The sequence below is a fragment of the Miniopterus schreibersii genome, assembly GCF_964146895.1.
Source record: "Miniopterus schreibersii genome assembly, chromosome: 7".
Classification (NCBI taxonomy): domain Eukaryota; kingdom Metazoa; phylum Chordata; class Mammalia; order Chiroptera; family Miniopteridae; genus Miniopterus; species Miniopterus schreibersii.
The window spans coordinates 45,180,620-45,192,638 of record NC_138108.1 but is presented as its reverse complement, the minus strand read 5'-3'; the positions used below and the strand labels follow the sequence as shown (position 1 = coordinate 45,192,638).

General features: G+C 37.9%; 1 protein-coding gene across 3 annotated transcripts in view; it reads left to right on the top strand.

Moving 5' to 3' along the window:
- Window positions 1-12,019, top strand: part of B3GALT1 (beta-1,3-galactosyltransferase 1) — a 448,865-nt gene that overhangs the window by 163,891 nt on the left and 272,955 nt on the right. Inside the window, exon 1 of one of the 3 annotated variants that reach the window (XM_081142114.1) lies at window positions 876-899. The exons of the other annotated variants lie outside the window; for them this stretch is intronic. The gene's annotated coding sequence lies outside the window, so the exon portion shown is untranslated. Of the gene's footprint in view, window positions 1-875; window positions 900-12,019 lie in introns of those variants that run through there. 3 annotated transcript variants of the gene reach the window in all.

Sequence of the window (12,019 nt, the reverse complement as noted above, 5' to 3'; positions counted from 1 at the left end):
TCAATCCTAGGTCGGGACGCCTACAGGAGGCAACCGATCAATGTCTCTCTCTCTCTCTCTTCCCCTCCCCCACCTCCACCACCTTTCTCTCTCTCTCTAAAAATCAATAAAAAACATATCGTTAGTTGAGGATTTAAAAAAAAAATTGAACAAAACTGTGATGCAAAAATAGGCAGTATAATCAGAAGTATTAAGGGTACTCTAAATTTGGTTAAAGCTTTGTAATAGTTCACACTTTATACCTTTGCTGTGAAGTGTTCAGAAATAATTCCTTGGCAAATGTTATCGTTGTGTGTGAAGTAGGATGATGTGTAGAAACAAGGGGAGTTGCAAAGCACCAGTCCAGCCGTTTGGATTAAAGCATTGTTGGCAGAGACTCTCCCCTGAGGTGCTTCTCGGCCTTTCTCTCCTCTTGCACTCGCAGATGGTGATAATATTCCTGTGATACACTGCAGAGCTGCTCACATGCAGAGCAGCTCCGGGGCTGAAGGGACTGGGTCCTAGCACAGCTGTCAGCCGTTAGTTGGAGGTACTCAGCTGGGGAGCAATGACACTTTCCTTGTTGAAAGTCCTGCAATATCACCTGCTGTTTATGCATCTCTGTGACTGGAGTCAGCATTAAGAGATTTTCTTAGGAAAAAAAGATACTTTGGGTCCTAAATGTTCACATGACTTTAATTTTACCTAGAGATTTACGATTCTTTCTGATTTCTGTAATTCTACTTCATTATCAAGAAACTTAAACTCAGAATATTTTCCTCCTTCCTCTCCATTAGATTTCTCCAGCAGGACCCAGGGGAGCATCTCAATTTGGCAGGAATCCTTGTTGTCCTAGGGCTCTGGGGAAGTTGACACACAAAATCTGCCCCAGAGGTCACAAGAACTCCCCATGGTCTGAGGTAATTGTATAGCTTAGGCTTCACTTTAATATTTGCTCTGGTCTTGCTAAGTCCTGATTTAGTTATCTTAGTAGTTACTCAAAAAATTGCTAAGGGTTCAACAGATTAGGGGCCTGACTCAAATTGAATAATGCAGAATCATAGGTTTCAGGCTAATGGGCCCTGGGTACTCTCTAGTATTTCTCCTGTGTCTTATTCTAATATTGTCACAGCTACCACCACATTAACCACAACTCAGATGCTCAGTGGTGTCACCATGGAAAACTGGCATAAAATACCATTTGGTCACAATTCTAGAAGCTGTCTTATTTTACCAGGATATTTTTTTCGTTTTGGTTTGGTTTTATAACCTCTTAGGCTTTGCTTTTTATTTTTTTAATTAATAGATTTTTTTAGAGCAGTTTTAAGTTTACAGAAAAATGAATTGAAAATCGCAAAGTTCTACATATCCCTCCCGAGAAACACACATAATTTTCATTATTAGTAACATATTGTATTAGTGATACATTTGTTAAAACTGATGAACCAATATTGATACATTACTATTAACTAAAGTCCATTACATAAGGGTTCCTTCTTTGTCTTCTACTTTATATAGGTTTTGAAAAATGTACAATGACATATTTCCATTGCTTTTGGAATCACAGTATATTGTCTTTTCATACTGGCTTCTTTCACTTAGCAATATGCTCTTAAGCTTCCTCCATTTCTTTTTGTGGCTAGATAGCTCATTTCTTTTTATTGCTGAATAATATTCCATTGTATGGATGTGCCACAGTTTGTTTATTCGTTCACTTATTGAAGGACATCTTGGTTGCTTCCAAGTTTGACAGTTATGAAAAAAGCTGCTTTAAATATTTCTCTGCAGACTTTCATGGGACATAAGTTTTCAACTCATTTGGGTATATACCAAGGAATGGGATTACTGAGTCATATGGTCAGAGTATGTTTAATTTTGTAAGAAACAGCCAAGTTGTATTTCAAAGCGATTATGCCATTTTGTATTCTCATCAGCAATGATTGAGAGTTCCTGTTGCTCTACCAGCATTTGGTGTTGCCAGTGTTTTGATTTTTAGCCATTGTATTAGGCTTTGAATGCAATTAATTATAAAAGAGATTGTGACTGTCCAGAAGAGTGTGGACGCTTAGCCACTAGAAATTTCTTCAGTTTTTACTTGGTAATGACATTGAATAAGAATATGAGCTTTCCCCTGTCAACATCCACTCTGGTAATACAGTTTAATGAGATAAGTGTGTATGTGTACCTAAGTGTGTATGTATGTAAATATGTGTATAACTACTATAAATCAAAATTACTTTTAGACTGTAATAAAGAATTTCAAAAAACACATTTATTTGAGCAAAAAGAGCTGCAGCGCAGAAGACACAGACTCAGGTAACAGCCCAAATTGTGCTCCATGGAGACAAAGGGGAGAGACTACCTTTTATAGCAAAAGTATCTGCCCAGGTTCCCAATTAGGTTCATTTTACGTAAATGGGGTATCGAAATTTGTATACTTCTGATTTTTTTCAATTGTGCAGTCCTGATTGGTTATTATGGAGCAGTTCCAATTGGATGGGGCAGGTCTTAGGCCATTGGTCAAAGCAGGAAAGCAGTAACTTCCTTGTAATTGTTGACTTAGGTTGGGTAAATCAGCAGGACATAGTGTGAGAAGCCGAGAGTGTTCCGTCTGAGGTTCTTTCCAGTAAACAGAGTATGTGAGAAGCTCTTGTCAGCATATTACACGAGGCTCTTATTACTTGTAAAATTTGGGCCCTTAGTTGACCATGGGGAATCCATCTCAGCAGATAAATTTTTTCTTAGGGTTGACATCAAATGAATCTTTCTTCTTGGGATTTACATTACTATTGTCTATTACAGAAAGATGTCATAACAGGCAAGGACTTTGCTAATAATGTACCATTAAAATGAAAACAAGCAGAGTTTATCAAAGATATTTTGTTTCTAAAAACAAAATGTGCGTGTTTTATGGATCCTAATATTATGACAGGCCATGCTTGATGTTATTTAGAGCTAGCTTTCTGGCATGAACAACAGTGATTGTAATATATAAGCCACATCAAGTTGGGCGTTTCTAATTTTTGTATTTAGTTAAATTCAGCCATGCAGATATAACCATAGGAAGAAATTCTTAATAATTCTTTCAAATTATAGTAATTTTTCTGTATGCTTTGTCATGTTTCTGTTTAGATTTGGTTGTATTACTTTATAAATATTTCTTGTGAGATAAATTTTCATAGTAGAGGGTTATTTTCTCCAATGTGTGGCCTATTCCTTTCATATTCCTATTTTCAAAGCATAGCACAATGTGTTAAAGAAAAAAATTTTATGACAGTCATTAAAGACAGAAAAGAAAACTTTCTCAAGAGGGACTACTGCAGTAGATAGAGTTGTATAGTAGGGGAGGGAGATTGGACTCAACTATAAATACAATCAGGACAAGTGGACATTTACAGCCAAGGAGCACTGAGGGGATCAGTGGATGGAAAATTGCTAAGGGGTTAGGGGATCCTTGTTACGCTGACTCAACAGGATTCTTATTGAGGGCAAGTCAGGGAGATAAGATATGGAGTGTGGGGGATGGGGAATGTGATCAGATATCAAGGGAAGAGAATTTTCCCTGAAGTGAGGGCACAGGATTCTTGCTAAAGCTGGACTAAGCAGGCCAAGGAGATAACCCAAGGTCAGAACCTAGTAAAGAAGAGGGTTCAGAGGAGCCTGACCCAGATAAAAGAGACATGTTCTCTACTTTGTACAAAAGATGCACTCTAATCGAAGAGGGATGGAGCAGAGGGGAAAAGAAATTATGCTGTATTGGTGATCACAGATTAAATATCTACACAAATTGTAGAGAGAAGTATTGGCATTGGATGTACCTTAGATCTGGGTTCCTAATTCATTGATATTCTAGTATATGGAAGACTGGCTTTTCAAACATGAGTATGCATAAAAATTATCTTGAGGCCTTGTTTAAATTTCATTCTCTTAGACCACACACCTAAATACCTGAGTAATTTGAAGGGTCTGTGATCCTTTAGTTTTAATGAGCACCCCAGGTTATTTGGCCACAGTTTAAAAAACACTGGTTTGTACCATTTATATTTCTCCTCCCTGCAGTGTGGTTGCTGTTAGAAAGTACCCCTGAGAACACGGTGATAAAGAGATCAGGCCCAAATATAGGAACCAAGAGAATCTGCCAAAAGACTGAATAACCTCATGGCTCTTTAACTTGGCATAGTTGATAGAGAATTATTCTAAGGATCTGAAAATGAGAAAACAAACTAATTGGAGTGACCATTAAGAAAGTTGTGTCCAAGCTTAGAACAGTTAAAAAAGGCGTGAAATGTATATTTTGTAAGTAGAATAAACATTTTCTAAATAGATAAAATGGAATTAGATCAATATTCAATGAATTATTTATTTGAAAGGTATCAGTTATGATGTTTACAATTATATGGAAAGTGATAAATACCCAAGAAGTCCAAAAATGAGGAAATGATTAAATTAATCAGGACTCCCATCCTAATGGAATACTATTTTCACTGCTTTGAAGAATGATGACATTAGGAAGTACCTAACATGTCATATCGAAAGAAAAATGAGGATCTACAACTATATATTATATGTGAGTCTTTCCACATAAAACGTGTGTATATGTGGCGAAATTTTAGATGTTTTGAACTCTGAAATTTTCTTCGATATTATATGGTACTCACAAAATCAAATGCAAGACTAAATCCTAGGTGAAGTGAATTAATAATATCCAGAAGCATGAAGTTTTAGTCATGAATTGTTTAGTAAATAATTTTTAAGTCAAACGGTGTTTTGAAATTATGCTACTATTAACTCCAGGTTAACTATCTAATGCAGTGAGACCTACGCCTGGCTCATCATCAGAACCATTTGGGAGGCTTTTTGACAATGTAGATTCCTTAGAAACTAGACAAGTGATTCAGTTTCTGCAAATCTAAGTAGGGCCCCTCATATTTGAATTTTTCAGGTGCTGTACTGGTGGCTTTATTGATTAGCAAGAGTTGGCCACCATGGCTGTCAGCAAGACAAGTTATGTCTATAAGAATTTCTGTAATGATCAATATATAACACACAAAAAAGAAAAGGCAAAATAATGTCAGATTCTAGAATGTTTAGTGTATGTAACATAGTGAATACAGTAGAAGTTCGGAGGAGGGGAAGAGTAACATGGGGAGGGATATTTGGGAGGGCTTCCTAGAACAAGAACCTCTTAAGTGTTGGTGGCGGAAGTAAGGCAGTGCTGCAGAAACCAAGCTTCATCGTCGTTTTAACAATCTTTATGTAGAGATGGAAAGTGGTGAGAAAATGAGACCTTGAAACACTTAGAGGTGGCAGTAAAAGAATGGCACCATTTGGGTATTCCAGCTTTCTCACCAATCCAAAGCGTAAGCCCTACGTCCCTTCCCCAGAGGCCAGCTCCCTTCCCAGGCTTTTCCTCCCAATTTCAATACAGGTTTTGAGGCAAGGCATGCCTCCTGGGAGAAGAGGCTCCTCGGTGTTTTGGGATGGAAAGGCATGTGTGGTCAACGAATCAGTGTTTCAGAGGGAGGGGAGGGAAGGCGAGGAAAGGCACATCAGAATATTCGTGGAAGGGCAAAATATTATCTATGTTTATTTTTTAAAATGATGGCTTTGAATAAGTTGAGCTTGAGCCTTTGCAAACAGGTATGATTTGCTTATTCAGAAGGAAGGCGGAAGTGAGATCCATTGCAGCAATGTGGGCCACGCCTACCTGAGTAAGTCGGCCAAGTGTCTTTCCTCTGTGAACTCAATTTGTTCTTCAGTACACATGCTGTTGTTTAAACGTGCATTCCTCTAGCTCGTGTTGCTGACACGGACTGTAAATTTTATGTCACACAGGACCTGGGATTAGGAGGACAACATATTTTCTTAAGTGGAAAAAGCCAATACCAGCTTGGCTAGAGTTGATTGAGGAGGGAGTATAAATGAGGCTGGATGTGATTGGTAGTCATAGAGAGCAGGGCCTCCCGTTCTAGAATAAGGAGTTGTGACTTGGCCTTACAGTGAAGGTTCCTGAGGATAATGTGAAGATAAACTTGGGTTTTGAAAAAGGCAATCAGGCCAGCAGTAAAGGAGGTGGATTAAAGAGAGGGGGAACAGGAAATGCAATTAGCATGCTAATTAGCTAATTACCATGAAACGCAACCTGGACTAGATCGTTGGCAGTAAGAAGAAAAACAAGGTAGTGGATAATATGGAAAGTTTTTCAACTCAATTATAGTAATATTGATTAATCATCTACTAAGTGCCAGTCACTGTTCTAGGCCACTGGGACATCAGTGAACAAAAGAGGGTATGTATTCTCTCAGGGGAAAACAAACAGAAGGAGCAATAACCAATAAATATAATAAATAATATATATATGTATATATATTATGTTGGAACTTGGAAATGTTATAGAAAAATATAAATTGAGCAGAGTAAGGGAAATCAAGGTGGGAAGTGCAGCAGTCTGCAATATTAAATAGAGCCGATGGTTAGGGGGGCTTCATTGAGAAAGGGAGATTTGAGCAAAGATTTTTAAGAGGTAAGTGGGCGAGTACTCTGAAGGAAGGGCATTACAGGCAGAAGGAGAAGGAAGACAAAGACCCAAATGTGGGAGTGTGCCTAGGGTATTCCAAGAGCGGCCACGTTTTGAATTTAAAGTCTATCTCCAAGCACACTGCTCAATTGTGCCAGTCACCAGCTACTGAAATTCAGGATTTTGCTAGAAAGAATCTTCTTTTATAGTTCTGCTTTAGGCCAGATTGGATTAAACTTCTAAAGGACAAAAGAGATAGAAAGAAGAGTGAATTAAGGAGTCAGCCTGGGGTCATACTCATAGTTAAAGTCAAAGAAAATGAAGGAGATTGGAGAAGTCGGGGAAAAACAGGATAGTGTCTGTCCTTAAGGCTGTATAAAGAGGTGTGGCTAAGAAAAGGAGGTTCCCAGATACCCAAATGCAGAAAGAAGATTAAGGAGAATAAAGACTGCAGAAACAAAACAAACAAACAAACAAACAAAAACCATGGGGTTGAGAGAAGGGTCATTGGGGTTACTAAGGCCATGGATGACCCTAGAGACAGCAGTTTCCATTGATTGAGAGCACGAGTTTACAAGGTACTCAACTGGCCATGTTTCCTATGCCAGATACAATGAAAAATCTGTGCTTTTAAGAATTAGTAGTATCTTGCACAAGGAGTATTTCAGTTTTCCATTGTCCATTAAAGATATTTTAATAATGTTTTGAAACATGTCTGTTAAAAAAAAGTGTTGACAAGTTTGAAAGACTAAAATTAAATGTGTTAGGCTTCAAACTAAAGCTGTGTGCAGCCTCTCCATTCCCCTTGTTTTTCCTGCCTCCTTTGATTTCATAACAAGGCACAATATTGACATGTTGAAGAACTGAGGGCTCCACATGCTTTGGGGGAGCAATGTTGCAGTATTGCCCAGTTTGCAGAGATCCTCTGGACTGAAGTGTAGTTTTCTTTAGCTAACTACCAAAGCTTGTATTTATTAATGCATCAAGGCTTTTTTTTTTTTAAAGACAAGTTGATGTTCTGGTTTCAAAAACCCAGCAGAAACACATGGTTATTATCGTGTTAAGAGGAGAGTCTGCCAATATTTGATAGCCTCTTCAATAGCTCCCTTATAGGATTTTTTTACTTTGTAAGAATTAATACATAGCAAAAAGTAATGGCTCAGTACACTTCTGTAGGATTGTTAATAAAAAAGATGTACAGAAGTCAGGGATTTATAAAATTGGTACAGTCAGCTATGGTTCCTGCTCTCTCTGCTATGACCTAGAATTCATTTTTCAAATATCTTTTTATGTTATGTAGTGAACCTACCAGAAAAAGTGAGTTGAAAGCAGTGGAAGATTAGACATTTAAAGAATGGAAAAACTGTTGGCAAAATGGTACCAGGTGTTAGACTGGTGGAGTCAGATAGGATCTTGGTTCAGCAACCTTGGTACTTGAGTTCTGGCTAAGAAAGAATTCAAAGTCAAGACTCCAACTATAAGAGAAAGTTTATTTAGACAGTCACAAAGGTAGAAGAAGTGAGCTGTAGGAGAAATGGGCTCAGGAAACAAGTTACAGAGGCAAAAGAAGGGCCCTTGGTGCTTAGGGGAGAGAGAGAGACAAGGAAACAAAGCCTGGGGAAAGGGGGTGGGGAAAGGCATGGGCTTGCTCCATAGAGAGAGCTGCACTGGGTCCTCCTCTTGAAGATATTTATCTGAAGGTCTCAGTGGAGAATCCCAATAGAATATTCATCAGCTTTCCAAGTCTGTCCTTTCAGGGTCATTGTCTCAACTGATTGGTCGATATCAGATCAGGGGGTTATTAGTCAATGCAGCTGTTCCTGATGTCAGCCATGGTGACTCTTGTCTGGTTTTGCTGCTTTTCTGGGCCTGGAGCTGAAACACAACTGAGGCCTGGATGTATTTGATGTGGGTCAGAATCTCATTGACCTGGAGGCTTAATGCTAAAGGATTGTTGTCTGGCCACTTTGTTTGTTCCTCCTCAAAGGGGGTCTAACCCTCATAATTAACAACATGCCAGGGGAGGAAAAGTCAGAGGAGGGTCAGAAACACATGACCATCAATGAAAGATCAGGGAGTCTTAACCAAATGACTAGTGATTTTCTAGGGGAGGAAAGGCCACCCTGGGGGCGAGGTCCTGGTTTTCCTAGTTTTGCTTATTGGTAGGCACCCTAGGCGTTTAGCCCTAGTGACCTTCTGTACCTGGCCTGTTGTCGTTGCTCTGTTTGTCTAACTACCTACCACAAAACATACTAATATAAGAAAAGGGATGAGCTTGTTATTCTGGGAAACAAAGTGTGTTAAGTTGATGCGATAGATGTTATTTGGAATTGCAGGATTGACTGCAAGCAACTTTCTGAAGATCAGGTTCATATTTAAGGTCAATCCCTTGCCTCTTACTCTCTTCATTCCTCTTCCTCCCAGATGCCCCTCATCCTGGCCCTATTAAAACCTGCTCTCAGGAAAGTGTCCACTATTCATTTTTTTTCTTCATATGAATTTAACTCAGTGTGTGACTTCTCCCAAATGTATTTACATTTTAAATAGGAAAGGAAGGTTGTGTCTCCATTTAACATTGTTACAAAATAGCCTGCTCAGTCTCAAAGAACTGGGAATTACGTGAGTTGTAGTTTTTTTGGTTGTTGTTTTGGTTTTTTTTTTGACTTGGTGGTTGCACTTTTGCATTTATTTTTTGTTTCTGTTTTAAATTGAGGAACTGTGTTGTTCTCATAATTGCAACATGATGATAGTCTCCTTGTTTTTAATTAACCTGCCTTTTTCTTTCTCAACTTCACAAATAAGTTGGCTAAATTTGTTGGCAAATGAAAAATTTTCAGTGCATTACTTGTATATGCTTTTACTATTTACTGTTTGACACAACTATTGTTGTTTTAAATGAAAAAATTCTTAAATTAAAATCTCAATTTTATATTTTGTGATAAAAATCACCATGATTTCCTTGAAGGCATTGTCCCAGAAACGATTTTTTAAAAGGTAGCACTATTGGGTTTTATTTCTTGGAGCGGGAAAAAATATCAGTCAGAGTAGTAAGATAGTAATCTAATATATTTGCTATTATGAGACTCAAGGATTTAGCAGTAGAGAAATCTATACTGAAGAAAATTTGGCATATTTTGTTAAGAGGAAGAGAGTTGAGTGTAAATCTGACAACACTAGTAGTAGTTACTTAAACATAAAAGCTTTGTAAACCGTTTTATTTGAATTGGTCATTTTAATTGCATAAACAACAAAATTGTTAAATTTTATAAGCGCCATAAGTATGCATGTTTTTTAATCCTTCAATGTCCAAAAATACATAAGATATATGCTTTATGTAAATAAAGAAAAGAATAATGTTTTACGAAAGCATCTCAAAGCTCTACGTTAAAGGATAAAAGAAATTATATTTTGCCCAGCCGGTGAGGCTCAGTGGTTGAGCATCGGCCTAGGATCCAGGAGATCGAAGTTTGATTCCTGGTCAGGGCACATGCCCGGGTTGCGGGCTCAGTTCCCAGCAGGAGGTGTGCAGGAGGCAGCCTATCAGTGATTTTCTCATCATTGATGTTTCTCTCTCTCTCCCTGTCTCTTCCCCTCTCTCTGAAACCAATAAAAAAAAAGTATTTTTTAAAATTATGTTTTTTTCCTTCCCTAGCAAAGAGCAGCAAAAGAAAAATTTGGATGAATTAAGCGAGCCAAATGAGAATGTGTGGCTTGTCTGGAAGCTGAAGATACCATAGTTAAATTAACTTATCTGCTCTACTGCTAGAGAAGTTTTAGTAAAATCTTGGGGATGGTGGGAGGTGGGTAAGGAGTATATGTGTGTTTGTGTGTGTGTGAGTGCGCGCGTGCATGCACAGGCACATAAGTGAGACATTTCAAAAGACACACACTGAGAACAAGCTCAGAGGGAGAAACTGGAGTTCCAAGAGGAAGTGTTTGATTGTCTTTCAAGTTTATGGTTTGACACTCACAATGGGTTTGTTGCTTGGAAACATCATTTTACCTTCTTGCATCTGAATTTTTTTTGTAGAAAAACATCCACTACATGTCAAAATAGCCTCACAGGAAAGATTGAATAGTTCCTGCTAAAAGCCTATAAGAACTCTCAGGACAGAAGATGCAGCTTTGTGAAGTCATTCTCAGCCTCCATCCGTCTCCGTTTAACAGATGGAGAACTTGATGGGTTTATGTACCAAGCCATCATTAGTAGAGAATACAAAGCAAGAATAATTCTTCAGAAATTGTTAAAATGCCAGTTAAGTAATGGCCAGAAAATTACAAGTTGACCTTCTTTGGTGGTGCTTCTCAATTATGGCTTCAATAGGCCCAGGTTTATTTCACCACTTTTAAATGATAAATAACCAGGAAAAATTCCCCTAGGGTGCCATTGGTATGATCGTTGGAGGAAATTTTCTTCCTCTATATTTGTTTTTCGAGCTGTGGAATTTTCTCTTGAGCGTATGTGGATGGACTGGCTATAGCCATCACTAGAGTAACTATGAGCATCTAAGAGGCTCTGTGCCACACTAAGATCCCAAACAGAACATAGCAGGGGGAAAAATGCCATATTGTGTTTGTAATAAAGGCAGGAGTGTTTGCCCATAGCCACGTTTCTGTGTGGTGTGTGTGTGTGTGCGTGCATCAGTAGTTCTTAAATACATTGCTAGTACATAAATCTAAAGATGACTATGGCTAATGTTATTGTAACTTTCAAGTCACTTCCTGATTCTAACTTATTCCTGGGGTGAGAGTAGAAAAAAATTTTGAAAAATGATTCATAGGGAGAGACTGAGCCCAATGAGGTAATTATAAGCTCTCTAATAATAGTTGATTGTTTGAACCACAATTCTTTACTGACAATAGATCTATCATACTATCTGGGATAATGGATGTATTAACTATATTGAATAATTAGATTATTTATTTCTTTGCTGCTAAATTCCTAAAGCAAAATAATAGGATATTCTTTTAAAATAGACATGTAAGAAACCATTGAAGTAAAAAACTTCATGCTATATATAGTTCAGTAAATTAAAGTGCTGTGATCATAAAATTATTTTCCTTTTAATCAACATTATAAGAAGTTGTGTGGAGAAAATACATGGAAATGGGCCTTGAATTTACAAAACTAAAAAACTCAACACTACTTTGAAGGCTAAATTTTCTGATTTTAGCTTGAAGTTCAAACATAAAAGACAGTAATAAACCAAAATAAAATAAAAAACACCAATAGATTTTTTTAATCCTCACCTGAGGATTTATTGATTTTTAGAGAGAGGAGGGGGGGGGGGGAGAGAGAGAAACATTGATTGGTTGTCTCCTGTAATACCTCAACCGGGCATCAAATCCTCAACCTGGCATTGAACCCTCAACCTAGGTATGTGTCCTGACCAGGAATTGAACCTGCAACCTTCTGGTGTATGGTATGACAGTCCAACCTACTGAGCCACCCTGCCAGGGCGAAAAACACCAATACATTGTATTTACTAAACTAAACCAATGTTTTAAACATTATGAAACAGT